Source organism: Rattus norvegicus, chromosome 2, assembly GCF_021556685.1.
Source record: "Rattus norvegicus strain SHRSP/BbbUtx chromosome 2, alternate assembly SHRSP_T2T, whole genome shotgun sequence".
In the NCBI taxonomy this organism is placed as follows: Eukaryota; Metazoa; Chordata; class Mammalia; order Rodentia; family Muridae; genus Rattus; species Rattus norvegicus.
This window is the reverse complement of record NC_141535.1, coordinates 42,084,313-42,100,305: the sequence shown is the minus strand read 5'-3', so window position 1 is coordinate 42,100,305 and position 15,993 is coordinate 42,084,313. Positions and strand designations below refer to the sequence as shown.

The 15,993-nt window shown below is 40.4% G+C and overlaps 1 protein-coding gene across 6 annotated transcripts in view; it reads right to left on the bottom strand.

The window, feature by feature from the left end:
• Positions 1-15,993, bottom strand: part of Pde4d (phosphodiesterase 4D) — a 1,511,604-nt gene that overhangs the window by 1,138,558 nt on the left and 357,053 nt on the right. The window contains exons 1-2 of one of the 6 annotated variants that reach the window (XM_087616184.1): positions 14,180-14,314; positions 13,200-13,274 (exon numbers count right to left, since the gene is read on the bottom strand). The exons of 4 other annotated variants lie outside the window; for them this stretch is intronic. The gene's annotated coding sequence lies outside the window, so the exon portion shown is untranslated. Of the gene's footprint in view, positions 1-13,199; positions 13,275-14,179; positions 14,315-15,993 lie in introns of those variants that run through there. One more of the 6 variants, XM_087616185.1, reaches the window with a different exon arrangement.

The following is a 15,993-nucleotide window of genomic DNA, read 5'->3' as shown; positions in this document are numbered from 1 at the left end:
TGTCCCTTTCTGAGGTCTACCTATCAACCTTAAGCAAAGGGGTTACTCAGTTAAAGCGTCTGTTATTTGGAGGGCAACCAACTATAAGCAAAGAAGCTACGATGACTCAGTTAAAGGGTCTGATTTTTGAAGGCTACCAACTGCAAGCAATGTATAGGCCTGGTTTCCAGTGGAAGTGCTTTTCCTAGCTTCATGGAAAGACATTGTCCAACAATAACACTAAGACAGAGGGCAGGTGGAAAGAGAAGAGAGAGGGAGAGGGGCCATTCTAAAAGAGATCAGACTTAAAAGAAGGCATGTAAGCCCCCAAAGATAGCAATGTAGGAAGTCAAGCTCACTCCAAGATGTGTGAGTGCACAAAGCCATTTCTTGGTACAGCTGTCACTGTAGGATCTGCTAACCTCAGGATGATTTATTATATGTCAATATTGACCTGACATTTTTACAAATGAAAGTATGCTTGCCCCCAGATTTCAGGGGTAGGGCAACCACAATGCCTTGGTCATGACCGAAGGAAGGGGAGTCCTGTGACTCAGCCCTTTGCAGAGCATCTGACTCATCTGGTGACTGAGGCCAGAGATGGCAGCATTCAATGTTAGTTTTTTTCATCTTGGTTGGAAGTGCTGTTAAGGGGCATCTGATTCCTGGTTTGTGCACAAAACAAAGGAAAACAAACAAGCAAAGGAGAAAATCCCATTAGGCTGACCATATGGAAAGCATTGGAGCAAAGGTTAAGATTACTTGCAATGAGCAAGAACAGAAAGGCAAGTAAGTGGGGAAAAATATTATTCTTTCTTTCTACAAGTTGTATGGCTTCCAAGAAATTAATTCAATATATAGATCTACCCTTCAACCTACCTCTCAACAAATTTTAATTACAAAAGTGAACTGAGGAGCCATGAGTATTGCTTTTGCAGTGGAGATTCGATTTGAAAGGAAAATGAAGTATGTTTAAATCATAAATATTGCTAGTCATAACATACAATGCCCTCAAATCATTTTATTCCCATCTTTTAAGGAATATTTGCTATCTGTTCTTTCAGTGTGCTCTTTGTACAGCTCAAAGTAGCATCATTAAGAATTTGTTAGGATATCAAATGGAGGCTCCAACCTATCTCCGTGGTGTCATAACCAGTGGAGCTTGTGCCTAGTGAGCTGCTCCTTGACCATCTTTCAAGCCTAAGAGACACCAACAGATCTGGTCCACTCATATTCCAGATTTTTCTTTTTTATTGAGGATGGCTTGGGTCTCTGTCACTTGCAACTAGCTGAGTTTTAATTAATAGACACATTCTGAGTGAACAAAAATCCTTAATGGATTAAGCAGATTTCATAATCATATATTTAATAATGGAAAATACAATATATATTTTCAGTACAATACAGATATTTACCACATTTAATTCTATACCTAGGAGAAAGGGATCTCAATAAGATGGCAAAGTAAATATTGTGTTACTACTGTTTTAGGATTTCTATTGCTGTGATGAAGCACCATAACCAAAAGCAACTTGTGGAGGAAAGTTTATACATCCACGTCATAGTTCATTGCCAAAGGAAGTCAGAAGAGAAATGCAAGCAAGGCAGGAACCTGGAGACAAGAGTTGATGCAGGGGCCACAGAGGAGTGCTGCTTGCTGGCTTGCTCCTCATGACTTTTTCATGAGGTTTCTTATGGAGTCCAGGACCATGAGTCCAGGGAAGGTACCACCCCAAATGTGCTGGGCCCTCCCCCATCAATTACTAATTATGAAAATGCCCTACAGGCTCTCCTACAGCCATATCTTTTGAAGACATTTTCTCACTTGATGCTCCCTCCTCTGATGATTCTAGCTTCTGTCAGGGTGACATAAAACTAGTCATCACAACAACAAGAAATAAGGACTGAAGAGAAAACTGGTTCTTTGTGAAAGGTTTATTCCTACACACTTATCACTCCAAGGGCAATGATTCAAAAGCACCCACATAGCTTATTAGTCATTTTTATCAATCATTCCAATGCCATTGTAATAGTCATAAAGCATTCTATTTTTTTTTGTTGGAAAAAAATCAGAAGTGCTGATGAATGGGTTTTTTTTTTTTTTTCGGAGCTGAGGACCGAACCCAGGGCCTTGTGCTTGCTAGGCAAGCACTCTACCACTGAGCTAAATCCCCAACCCTGATGAATGGGTTTTAACAGCATTATTGAACCTCAATATCAACCATTTTAGGGATGACAAGGTAGGAAGCTTGGAATCCCATACCTCAGCATCAGAATTATGTCCCTGAATCCAGTAATAGAGAACCCTTTCAGAGTTTGGTCTTAATACACAGTCATTTTGACCTTGAGAACTCACCAAAGTTTGAAACTTCATTTTTACAACACTTAGACCTTCCATAATCCTCTTCAGGCTCTAATCTTGAGAACAGGAGGTAAGAAAAATACTTGAATTCAACAAATAATTGTGCTTCTACTCTGCTACATTCTTTAAAATCATTCTCTGACTAAATTTCTACAGATAACACAGCAAGTTACACCTTTTATGCCCTCTGGAGTGAATCTATTATTTCTGCCTGCCAGGTGCTTATGGTTCCCTTTCCTTGGCAATACCAAACCTACCTATTCTACTGGGGATGGCAGGAGTACTCTTTTCTTCATTTCATCCTGGGCTTAATGATAGTGATTTTTTTTCTCTCCATTTTGCTCACATAGGTTGACAGATGACTCAAGACAGCCCCCAAATCCATCAGTAGGATTATTATATACTAAAATGAAAGGGACAAAAAGCTCTTTCTCTTTCTCTTCAAGTTCCATGAAAGAGGTACTGAACATCAGTAATAGTGTTGACATTTGCTAGCTTTAGTGTTTTCTTGCCTCATAAATCCACTTTCAGTTAATGCGGGTGGGAAGAACACAGAGAAGAAAATAGTTATGAGCATGATTGAACCCTCAGGTCACATATGCACAATATTGCTTGCACACTCGGGTCACATAAACACAAAGGTTTGTGGTTCTTCCTCTGATTCTAGAATCTACCTTTCTTGCAAAAATCTTCCTTGGTATAATACACTCCTACCATAGGAACCAGCAATTTCTAATTCATAAACCAGAATCTGGATGATCAAGAAGTCATTGAAGACACATAATTAAAACCACACACCTATGGTCACATGATCTTTCACCTTTGCCAAAACCATCTAGGGGGGAAAAAGACAGTATATTCAAAAAAATGGTGCTCAGAATGTTGAAGAATACAATTTGATCCATTCTTAACTCCTTGTACATAGCTCAAGTCCAAGTGGATCAAGAACCTCTACATAAAACCAGATACACTTAATCTATTAGAAGAGAAAGTGGAAAAGAGCCTCAAACACATCGGCACAGGGGAATTTTCCTGAATAGATCACCAATGAGCCAGGCTCTAAGAACAATTATAGACAAATGGGAGTTCATAACATTGAAAAGCTTCTGTAAGGCAAAGGACACTGTCATCAGGGCAAAATGGCAATTTACAGATTGGGAAGAGATCTTTACCAACCCTACATCCAACAGAGGGTTAATATCCGAAATATGAAAAAAAAAAAAAAACAAAACTCCAGAAGTTAAACTCTAAAGAACCAAATGCCCTATTTAAAAATGGGGTACAGAGCTAAACAAAGAGTTCTCAACTGAGAAACATCAGATGGCATAGAAACAGCTAAAGAAATATTCAACAATCTTAGTCATAAGGGAAATGCAAATCAAAAGGACTCTGAGATTCCACCTCACACCAGTCAGAATGACTAAGATCAAAAACTCAGGTGACAGCAAATGCTGGCGAGGATGTGGAGAAAGAGGAACACTCCTCCATTGTTGGTGGGGTTGCAAACTGGTACAACCACTCTAGAAATAACTCTGGAGGTTCCTCAGAAAATTGAACATTGTACTACCTGAGGACCCAGCTATACCACTCCTGGGCATATAGCCAAAGGATGCTCCAACACATAACAAGGACATATGCTCCACTATGTTCACAGCAGTTTTATTTATAATATCCAGAAGCTGGAAACAGCCCAGATGTCCCTCAACAAAGAAATGGATTCAGAAAATGTGGCACATTTAAACAATGGAGTACTACTCAGCTATCAAAAAAATGACTTCATGAAATTCACAGGCACATGGATGGAACTAGAAAATATCATCCTGAGTGAGGTAATCTAGTCACAAAAGAACACACATGGTATGTACTCATTCATAACTGGATATTAGGTAAAATGCTCAAAATACCCAAAATACAACTCACAGACCATATGAAGATTAAAAGAAGGAAGACCAAAGTGTGGATGCTTCAATCCTACTTGGAAGGGGGAACAAAATAATCACAGAAGGTAGAGGAATGTGGGCACTTTGGAGAGAGAGAAAATGGGGGAGAGGGGCAGGATCTGGTGTGGGATGAGATGGAAAAGATGTACAGAGGGTCTGGAAATTGAACAGAGTTGTATAGCAGTGGGGCACTGGAAACTGGGGTTAACCACTAGAAAGTCCCAGATGCCAGGAAAGCAAGAGGCTTCCCCAACAGGGAGAGCATTAGCTGAAATACCCAACAAAGGGGAGAGAGAACCTACAGAGACTATATCTAGAGGTTAGGCATGGGCCCCAGTTGAGGGATGGTGCCACTCACCCATCTCAAACTTATTAACCCAGAATTACACTTGTCTAAAGGAGATACAAGAACAAAGAGTGTAGCAGAGACTGAAGGAAAAACCATGCATAGACTTCCCTACTTAGGGATCCAAACCAATCGCAGACACCAAAACCAGACACTATTGCTGATGCCAAGGGCTTGCTGCTAGGAGCCTGGAATAGCTGTCTCCTGAGAGGTTCTGCCAGAGCCTGACCAATACAGATGCAGATGCTTACAGTCAACCATTGAATTGAGCATGGGGACCCCCATGGAATAGTTAGGGGAAGGACTGAAGGAGCTGAAGGGGTTTGCAACCCAATAGGAAGAACAACAATATCAACCAACCAGACCCCGCCTCCCAGAGCTCCCAAGAACTAAACCACCAAACAAAGAGTACTCAGGGAGGGACCCATGGCTCCAACTGCATATGTCACAGAGGATGGCCTTATCTGGCATTAATGGGAGGAGAGGTCCATGTTCCTGTGAAGGCTTGATGTCCCAGTGTAGGGGAGTGCTAGGGCAGTGAGGTGGGAGTTGGTAGGTGGGCGGGGTAACACCCTCACAGAATTAGGGAGGAGGGGGATGGGATGGGGGGGTTGGAGGGGAAACAGAGAAGGGGGATAACATTTGAAATGTAACTAAAACAACCAATTAAAAAAGTAAAATAAAGAAGTCTTCAAGGATTAAATAAATTTCATAATTCATATACTTCATAATTGAAAAAAGAGAGTACCTAAGGTCTATATGCGGTCCAAAACATTTCTCAGGTAAGCACAGCTGTTTTTCTCCATTAACAAGAAGGGTAAGAGAAAGTACATTCTAAGGAGATAGCCAAGTGAAAAGCACCTAAACTCTTTCTCCTCCCTTACAACTGTATGAAATACTTTGTCTCCTGTAACTAGCCTAAAAGTCTACTTACTGTAGTTTGTTAAGGGCATAAAAATTTCAGAGGGAAGATTTGGACAATAGATTTTAGTTCCTTTCTGTTTTCTCCTCACTCACAGAGAGAAATAATGAGAAGTTATTTATTAAAAGTAATAACATCTATTCATCAAATGAAACAATTACTTCAATACTGTATAAAGGAAAGAAGAAAGGGAGGAAGGAAAGAAGAAGGAAGGAAAAAGGAAGGAAGGAAGGAAGGAATTAAATCAGTCATTGGGGCTATGGGTAGGGTGTGACTAGACTCACTGGAAGCATGCTTGCCTGGTGTGTGTGCACTTTTTGCTTAATCCTCAATATGATAAAAGAAAAAGAGAAAGCAATAATAAAGAAAACCCAAGCACCAGACAATAAGAATATATTTATACATTTGATACATTTTCCACATATGTATCAGAATGTGCAATGGCAATATAGCAAAACATACTGAATCATACTTTGTAAAATAAGTTTTCATATTTAATATCACTATTCTTCAGAGAAACAAAAATAAAAACTATAATGAGATGCTAACACACACTCACTAGATCAACTAAAGTATTATATATCAGAACAAATACTGAAACACCAGGGCTCTCATTCATGACTTGTGGGAATGAAAGTTAGCACTGCCACTTTGAAACCCTTTGCCAGCAATTACTGAGGCTGAAGTATGAGCCAACAATCACAGTTCTAGCTACAGTAACTAAAAACATTATGACTAAATGTAAGTCTTGAGAACTACAGCAATTCATAGCAACAGAAAAACAAAAATTGTTCAAATACACATGGTAAACAGAATGATATATGCATTCAGTGGAATATTCTAACCATAGTCTTAAATATTTGTAATATATTACATATTGTACAAGGCATATTATATTACATACAATACATTATATTATATATGAATTATTTATCATATATTATACCATATACCATATACTATAAATCATATATATTATTATCTATGCTTGCATATATATATGTGTGTGTGTGTGTGTGTGTGTGTGTGTGTGTGTGTGTGCGCGCACATGCAAACCCTCGCAAAACCAGTAACAAATGGTTCAATCCAATAAGCTATACACAGTGCACAATTCCATTTCCATAGGGTGAAAGAAGAGGGAAAAATCAGGTTGTGGTAGTAGAAATCAGAGCCATGGTTGCCTCCAGAGGATATAACTGGACTAGATAGAGACCGTAAAAAAAGACTATTTCTAAATTTCATCTTAAAACTAAAATGATCTAGGTGGTAGTTGTGCAAATTCACACACAGGTAAAAATTCACCAAGTTGTATACTTAAGATTCATGCTCATTTTTATCATGTCTTATCGTTTAGAAAGTCATCTTTCCACTCAAAACCAGAAAGCTAAAGGAGATGGGGTTTGCTTGAGTTAAGTGGACTGTCTGAGGAATGCCCTCACGAAGTCTGGATTTCTGCCTAGGCAAGTCATACAACAGAGAGTCTACAAAACACTTGAGTGTTTACGGGTTGTCTGGGGACGAGAGATGGAGTACTAAGCAGGAGATTTAACACACTGGCAAGTCGCCTTTCTTGATCAATGAAATAACAACTGCTGATTTACAGGTTCCTTTTCCTAAGGGAAAATAAAGCCTCTCTCGCCTTACACACATCCTCTCTAAAACCTACAAGTAGTGGGGAGCTCTATTTTGAGAGTACTGTGTTATTGCATTACTATTTAATTGTATAAATACATCCACCTCTTCCCAAAGCATCCTTGAATAATTATATTTTCTCTTATTTTCAAATTACCTTAGAAAACCGCACAAATGACAGAGCATTAATAAAATAGCACATAGCAGGCTTACTGTTTTTAGCTAATGACCAAAGTACACTAAACATGACAAAAAGGCATGTCTAGGGGAATAGACACGGTCACAAATTCCATCTGATCTCTTTCTAAGGCTCTAGCATGCTGACCTTGTCAACCCAATTATCTGGTTCCCCATTTCCAAAGCAACATAAAAACAGTAAACATATCATTATAAAAGACAGGCAAGGGCTAGCTTCCCAAAGAATTGGTCATTCAAGAGAGAGAGAGAGAGAGAGAGAGAGAGAGAGAGAGAGAAAGAATGATGGTTTTTCTCAATTTGTTTTGAGCGGTGACATTTGCTACTGGAATATTCTGTTTTGTGCTCTTTCATTGATGTAATCTGATGGCTTTTGTTGAACATAGAGTGGGAGCATGGGAAGGGACCTTAGGAGTTACCTAACGCAACTTCCTCATTCACAGAGGGAGAAAACTGTGTACTCAAAGGTTTGATTCACTTATTGTTAGAACAATATTTAGGATAGACCTATGTGTCTTTATGACATAATTCAGAATCAATCTGTGAGCTTTAATCCCTAAAGGAATGTCACAGAGGCAGTTTTAGTTTATAAATTGCCATGAACCCTCCATTCCAACTTCCATTCCAACCTAGTCCTGACCAGGTTGCAGACCAGTTGCCCTACCTACCCTGCCAAAATAACAGAGGGCTAAACTAAAGCAGAGGGGGAAAAATGAAATAGGACATTAAAAAAATGGGAGTAGGACCCACAGCGTGAATTGAAAGAAAACCACCTCATAAAACAGGTAGCATGCTTTTTCTTCCCTGCAGAACCAGTGGGGAATAGAAAAGCATGAAACTGAAAGGGAATTCCTAGGACTGCCAAAGTAGAATTGGGGTAAGTGGAAGAGGACTAAGAAAATGTGATGATGAGGCTCCTGACGTCTTGCAGTATACACTGATTTTAAAAGATATGAAACAGAGAAACAAATCTATAAGAAATGGATGAAGTTGAGGACTAAGCTGGCTGGCTGAGAGCATTTTGTGACTGTCTTCAACCTTGTTTCTTGCCTGCTTTCAGCCATGTTTTCTTAATTGATCTTTATGGAGGTTAGAATGCTCTTCAAACAATACTGGGTTTGTCCTCCAAACACTCCTCCTTGCCTGCTTTATTGGCTTCTCTAGAAGCACACACCGAGGCAAAAGCCCCTTGTGGTGGTGTGTGTAACCAACAGCTCCCCGAGAAATTCAGGAGCAGAAAGTAAGAAAGGAGTGTTTGTTCAGAAAAAAGATTCAAGGTCGAAGCACACCCACAGTAGGAGACTCCTACTTACTGCTGAGGAAGTATCTAGAGACACTGTAAGTTACTTCTCTCCAAGGTGTGGTTTGCAGACCTCTGTGGTCTCTCTACTGGTCCATGATGAACCAAAGAGCTTACAGCTGTGTCACAATGTAGTATTTGCTCCAGGCGTCATTTCTAATAGAGAATCATTTCTCTTGGAAGGAAGCAGCATGAAGATGTCCATTCTGGCACAAGCTTGCCTTGCCCTGGACATTACGGATAAGTTTGCACATTGGTTTCCCTGAAAGACACTAGTCCAGCTTGCACTTCAGCATTATCCTGACCAGGGGAGAGCAATCAGGGTAATTCACACCCCATTATCCTGAGTCATTACTTAAGAAATATGCATCCGGGGCGGGAGCTAAGGAGATGGCTCAGCAGTTAAAAGTACTGGCTGCTCTTTCCTAGAACCTGCTGAGTTTAATTCCCAAAACCGACATGGTGGCTCACTGCCAACTGGAACTCCAGTCTCAGAGAGAACTAATGCCCTCTTCTGGCCTTTGCAGACACAGCATGCACATGTGCTCAGACATATATAGGCAAAACACCAACACACATAATTAAAAAAAAATGAATTGTGTAAGGCTATGGCATGAAAGATTGCAGGTCTTCAACTGTCCTAGAGTACACGCCTTTTTTTTTTTTTTTGTCTAGCATTCTCTCTAGCTGCCTTTAATTCAATTCTGTCCCATTCTTCCTTATTATGCAACAGTGCCTTTCAATTTGCTTACACATGGGAATCATGGGAATCACCTGGGGACTTTTGGAAACTACTGATGCCTGAGTTTCACACTTAGCCTTTCTGATTTTATCAGTCTAGAGAGGCCTAGACATTAGTTTATGTTAGTGGGGGTGGTAGTAGTGGTATGTGTGTGCGCGCACACGTGTGTGCACAAACTTAACTCTTCCTCTGGTAAGTCTACTGTACAACAAACATGGAGAAGCACTACTCCAAAAATTTACATTACCTATCTTTGATTACATGAAATGTTTAATTTCTTTCATTTCCTGAATGGAGATATGCCACCCCCTCCCTTTCTTGTTCATTGGAGTTGTCTGGAGCATATGACACTGGGCCCAATTTGATGGGAATAAAGCAGTTATTTCTTCCATGCAGTACATGGAAGCAACAATGAGGCGTTACATATTAAACTAGAAAAATTATAACATAACTAATGAAAGTAACTTGAAGAGAGCCTTTGACGACCCTAGCTTACAAAGGCAAACGTAGGCCCTGGGTTCTATCACAATGACCTGTGGTGGCAGACCTAGCAATGAAACTCAGAATTATGGTAAAAACAGTCATATTAGGCGTTAAGGAGTTAACTGGGAACTGAGGAAGAAGACCTGGATGAGCTTACAAAGTAAGCATATGAATGCAAATGGATGTCATAAGATTTCCAGCCTTCTGAGGGATCTTCCACAGAACTTTCGGGACAGCTTTTCCATTGTACCTCTGTCCTAGCCTGTCCTGCCTTGCTTCTACTGTTGCTATGCAAAACAATCTCCTAAAGCAATTTGGAAAGGAAAGGGTTTTATGTCCTCTTACATATCCAGAAGACAGTCCATCCCCCAAGGGACTGTCCTCAGGAGGGCAGGAAGTCAATGCAGGAACTTAAGAGGCACAAACTGAAATAGAGATCAGAGAGGAACAGTAGTCACTTGCTTGCTCCCCACAGTTTACTCAGCCCACTTTCTTATACAACCCAGGACCAGACCACCGCCCACGGGTGGCTCCATCCATGACCACAGGTATGATGGTTACATATACTTGGCCCAGAAAGTGACACTATTAGAAGGTGTGGCCCTGTTGGAGTAGGTGTGTCACTGTAGGTTTGGGCTTTACTACCCTCATCCTAGTTGGATCCTAGTTGATGTAGAACTCTCAGCTGCTCCTGCACTATGCCACCTGATGCTGCCATGTTCCCACCTTGGTGATGATGGACTGAACCTCTGAACCTGTAAGCCAGCCCCAATTAAATGTCCTTACAAGAATTGCCTTGGTCATGGTATCTCTTCTCGGCAGTAAAATCCTAACTAAGACAACAGGCTAATCTAATGGAATCTCTTCTTTAATGGAGATTGCCCCTACTCATGTGTCAAAGCAAGACAGATGTCTCACAACAGTGACGTAATTCCTAGATTCCTAGCATGCTCAAATAGACACTTGGCTTATGATCACAATAAACAAAATTATACCTAGTGGGAAATAATAAATGTATCCAGAAGAGATGAGATAATAAGGTAATGAACGTATTCTAGTTGGATTGCTGGCTGTATTTAACCTATTTACATGACAGGTATTCATTTGATAAGCTGTGAACTCACTTGCACCGAAATAAATAAAACACTTCACTCTTCTATTATAGCTAATGCCTATGCTTTCTTAGTTGCAAAATACCAACTTCATCACCTCAACTTTTTCTTTTTCCGGACAAACCTCACGATCTTCTGTCATACAGAAACTTTCCTAGTGAGACCAAGACTCTCCTTTCTTCTCTCTTCTTTCTGGATAAAAACTATACTGTATAACCCAAAGAACCCAGATCGAGATAACACTGAAGTTCACTTCTCATCCCCCATTTATCTAAGGTAATGTCTACCACTGAGGGACAAGGGGGAAGCAATGGAGATCCCTCCTTAAGTCTTAGAAAGGAAGGAATTACATAATTATAAAATGAAAAGCTATAGTTATTTGTGTAATTGTCCATGGAAAAGCAGGCTGTGGGTTTCCCTTTAGGGCAGTGACTTTCAACCTGTGGATAATGACCTCTTTAGCAAATGTCTATCTCCAAAAATATTTCCATTATGATTCATAACAGAAGCAAAACTATAGTCAGTCATGAAATAGCAGCAAAAATAGTTTTATGATTGGGGGTAACTACAACATGAAGAACTGTATTAAAAGATCACAGCATTAGGAAGGTTGAAAACCACTTCTCTAGGGTACCATGTACACTTAAGATATGCTTCCTGTTCTCAACCAAGCAAGGCATCCAAAAGCCAATGGCTTGGTATGAGCATTGCCTGTGAGTCTGTTTGTCAACCACTGGGCTGACAGCTTTTTTTTTCTGGGATCTGAAAGTCCAAGGTCATTACTTTCACATACCTACGGTCTTGGTGGGGATGGATGAAGGTGGACCTTTTCTGAGCCTCTATCTCTGTTCTTGTAGTGTTGTAAGCTGCCCAGCAGGCTCCCCAGCACAGTGATCAAACTTCTCTCACTGGTCTAGCTCTCCCTGAGAGAATATTCTAAGCATCTCAGTGAGGTCTATTAGACTTACTAGACTGTTTTTAAAGTTAAAACTGCTCAAATCTGTTTTCCAAGCATTAGTCTAAGTGGGAGAAGAAAACAAGTTCTGTCTAAGTTTCTCTAGAGATCCCAAGATATCCAATGAAGTTAGCTCAGAGGGTCAAGCTGAGAGAATTGGGGCTTGAGTGAATGAATGAGTGAGTGAATGAATGAATGAATGAATGAATATAAATACAAATACATAGCATTTGAGATATTCATACTTTTTCCTCTCTCTCATACACACATTTCTGCCCCCATGATCTACTGAAGTTGTCCTTTTCTGGCACATAGAGACTAATATATAGTTGTCCTTTTCTGGCACATGGAGACTAATATATCTCAGAAAATTTGACAGTGGTGCTGTGAGATGGCTCAGTAGGTAAGGGTGCATGTTCTGTGAACAGGAAGACCTGAGTTAAAACACCCAGGACCCCTGTAAAGAGATGTGTTCCTTTAACCCCAGAGATAGAGGGCAGAGACAGGTGGGTTCTGGGAACTGACTGAACTGTCCTGTCTCAAGGCAGTAAGGCAGCAATAGAAGACACCCAAGGTGCACCCAAATCCTCCCTAAGTATGAGCCCTGGACACACACAAACACATGCACGCACGCACGCACACACACATGCACGCACACACGCACGCACGAAGAAAAGGACAACAAAAGAAGAGGTAAAATGATTGCTAGAGAAGAAAATCACATAATTATTTCAAATGTTTTTTCTCAGTTTTATCAATGGACCTTGTGTCTTTTACCTTCGTCATTCCCGTGAGCTCTTTTGCGCATCCCTTCCCTAAAAGGCTGTGGGCTGATGAAGTCAGGGGCGCTAGAGACCCTGAATTGCTGGGCCCGCAATGCCGAGAGCCCGCCTCCTCACTGCAGAATTCTAATGACAGCCCGCTCTGGGCTCTGATAGGAAGTAAACACCACCTTCTATGTAATGTACACGTAAGCTTGTACTGACCACTGCTTGTGCTTGTTACATCAAATATACTGAGAACCCTAGTGCTTCTGTTTTACAGATGCAAAGTCTGAGGCCCAGAGAGATTTAAACACCTTGCGGATGCAGCCCAGCAGCCTAGCCGGTAGTTCATGCTCTCTAATGCTGTGTTGCTGACTCCTCAGTGTTTGCCTTTGTTCTGCTTTGTTTTGATTTATTTCGTTTGGTTTGGTTTTATAACCTTATCGTATGCAGTAGCCCATACTAACCTCGAACTCACCACGTAGGCCAGACTGGTCGCACATTTGCAGAAATCTTCCTGCCTCAGCCTCTTGCGTGCCAAACTGTAGATGTAAAACCTCCATTAGTGGCTTAATCTTTGCTTTGAAACTGTAGCAAAATGAGGTGCTACAGTCATGATTGCTTGCTGGCAAAACACTGACTGTTTATGATACTGAGTTGTGATTGTACACGTTATAGCTAACTGTTACTTGAGTTGTGTTGGAATGATAAAAAAAAAAAGGTGTCCTTAAATTGTGCTAAAATGGTGCTTTCTTTACATACATGTCATATCTGGTGACAGCTAAAGTAAACTTACCAGTCCCTAGTCATAGACTATAAAACAAAGTGTCAGCTACAGACAGTCTGGAGCTAAAAATAGTGCAGTAACAATGGAGCACGCCCTCGAATCACAGCCGCTCAAGTAAATAAAATATGACGCCCCCGGAAAACCTGGCTAAAGGAAATCCACCACACAATTATTGTGAGCACAACACAGTAGGCCTCACGTCCACTGTCAGTCTAACATTTTACAATCAGTTACTCAACTGAAATGTATATTCCTTTTTCTTAAAACCTCCTACCATGATACTCCAAGGAAAACCATATTATATAATAAGCAAAAGTACACAGACACCAGAAGCTATCGAAGGCAGGCAACAAAGAGGAAAGGGCTAGTGGTTACTCAAGTCTTGGATGTGGTTCCAGTGCTATAGAAATACAGTTTGAATTTCTGTTCTGACCTCCTCCTTATTTCCATCACTAAAGTCATCTAGCACTTCTCAATGCCAAGCCCTCCTTCACTTGGGCATCTTTATTGCCTCACACAGGCATGTGTCTGTACACACGTATATTCAAATATGTGCATACAAACATACACAGATATCTAGGTTTCTAATGTTAAGCTAATTTAATTCCAACTTTGCCACTTGTGGCCATAACCTTAAAATGATGATCTGTGTTTTAATACCTCCAATCAGTCTTTTGGAATCACTGCTTGTTTTCTGATGGAGAGGAAGAAAATACACAATAGAAAAATACATGCAGACATGCCCACTGTCGATGAGAGCAGCAGTGTCCCTGGTCACTTGAGTCTTCAGTTTCCCTAGTAAATAACAAAGATAAATATATCTGTATGATCATAACAGAACATTTAAAATATAATGATATATAATATTATTACTATGAATAAATAATTTTAGTTTGCACCAGCAGGCCATCAGTTACTAAATAAGATAATGTAAGTATGCTCATTATATGAACAGAATTTAGCAAATGTGGTTCCTTCTCCCCTTCAGTCTAATGTAAAAGTGTGAAACAATCAGAGTATGTGAGGAAAAGGATAAGGGGAAATCTTTCACATAAGACCCAGGCTGACAGTCCCACGAAGTCCACACTTGGATTCGTTATTGATAGAATCTTAGCACTTAGACCACCACTTGCCAGAATTGCACTCAGTGACCGTGTTAACCATGTGTGTACATGAAAGCAGGAGAGGGGATGTGGAGAGAAGAGGGAGGGACAGAAATAAAGGACTCTGGCAAATAAACTAAGACCCATACCACAGTGTTCTGCAAGACCAGTGATGCTGACCTAAAGACTAAGAAATTGCATTCCTAGATTTAAAAAGATATATCAACACAAACTCCAGAAGGTTAAAATGAGGAAAGGAGCTCAGATTAAACCTCATCAAAGTATTTAATGATTTAGACCCCTGCTAAAATTCCCTAGCCTTTTCTAATTCTCTACTATATGAATGAGATAATGCATTACAAACGGTGTTGAGAATGTGTTAAGGACTGGCTTATGAGTCCTTGCACATTCAGAAACTATATGTTAAAAGACCCCAAAATAGAAAGGTGATGAGCTGGCAGTAGGAAGGCCAAAGCAAAGGAGTAAGGTGGACAGGAAGGTGTAATGGTGAGAGGTATGATCGAAGTATGAAAATGTCAAAAAGAAAACATAGTTCTATTGAACCAAGAATAGGGTCTCCATTGGAGGAATTAGAGAAAGCATTGCAGGAGCTGAAGGGGTTTGCAACCCCACAAAAACAACAACCAACCAGAGCTCCCAGGGACTAAACCATCATCCAAAGAGTACACAAGGACAGACCCATAGCTCCAGTTGCATATGTAGCAGAGGATGGCCTTGTTGGGCTCCAATGGGAGAAGAAGCCCTTGGTCCTGCCAAGGCTCAACCCTCCAGTATAGTGAAAATGTCAGGGCAAGGAGGCAGTAAGGGGTGGATGGATGGATGGGGGAAGATCTTCATAGAAGAAGATCCTCCCCCTACCCCCTTCTTTATGAAGGTTTATGAATGGGAAACCTGGAAAGGGGATAATATTTGAAATGTAAATAAATAAAAAATAATCCAATAAAACAAACAAAAAATGTTAAAGGGCAGAAACCAATCCTACCAGTATCTTGACCTTGAACTTAGAGCCTCCAGAACTACAAGGGGAAAAAAATCTCCTTCTTTTCATCCTCCTAAACCAGCTATTGTCTATCTTGTCTGCCTTATATCTCAAAAGCATGTTGTTCATCACTGTGTCTATTCTACTACTATTCAACCCCTAGATACTTGTGATGGCCTCCTACTTGCTCTTTCCACATTCTTTCTTCTTAGTATCCTACATTGATTTTCCACATAGATACCAGCTCTATCTTCATAATGCATCAGTTCCAACACTATGATTATGTCCACTTAATCTAAACACTTCGCTTCACAGGATCCCCACTCACACCTTCCCTTCATGCTGTCAAGGCTCCAAGAGCTCGCTTCTCA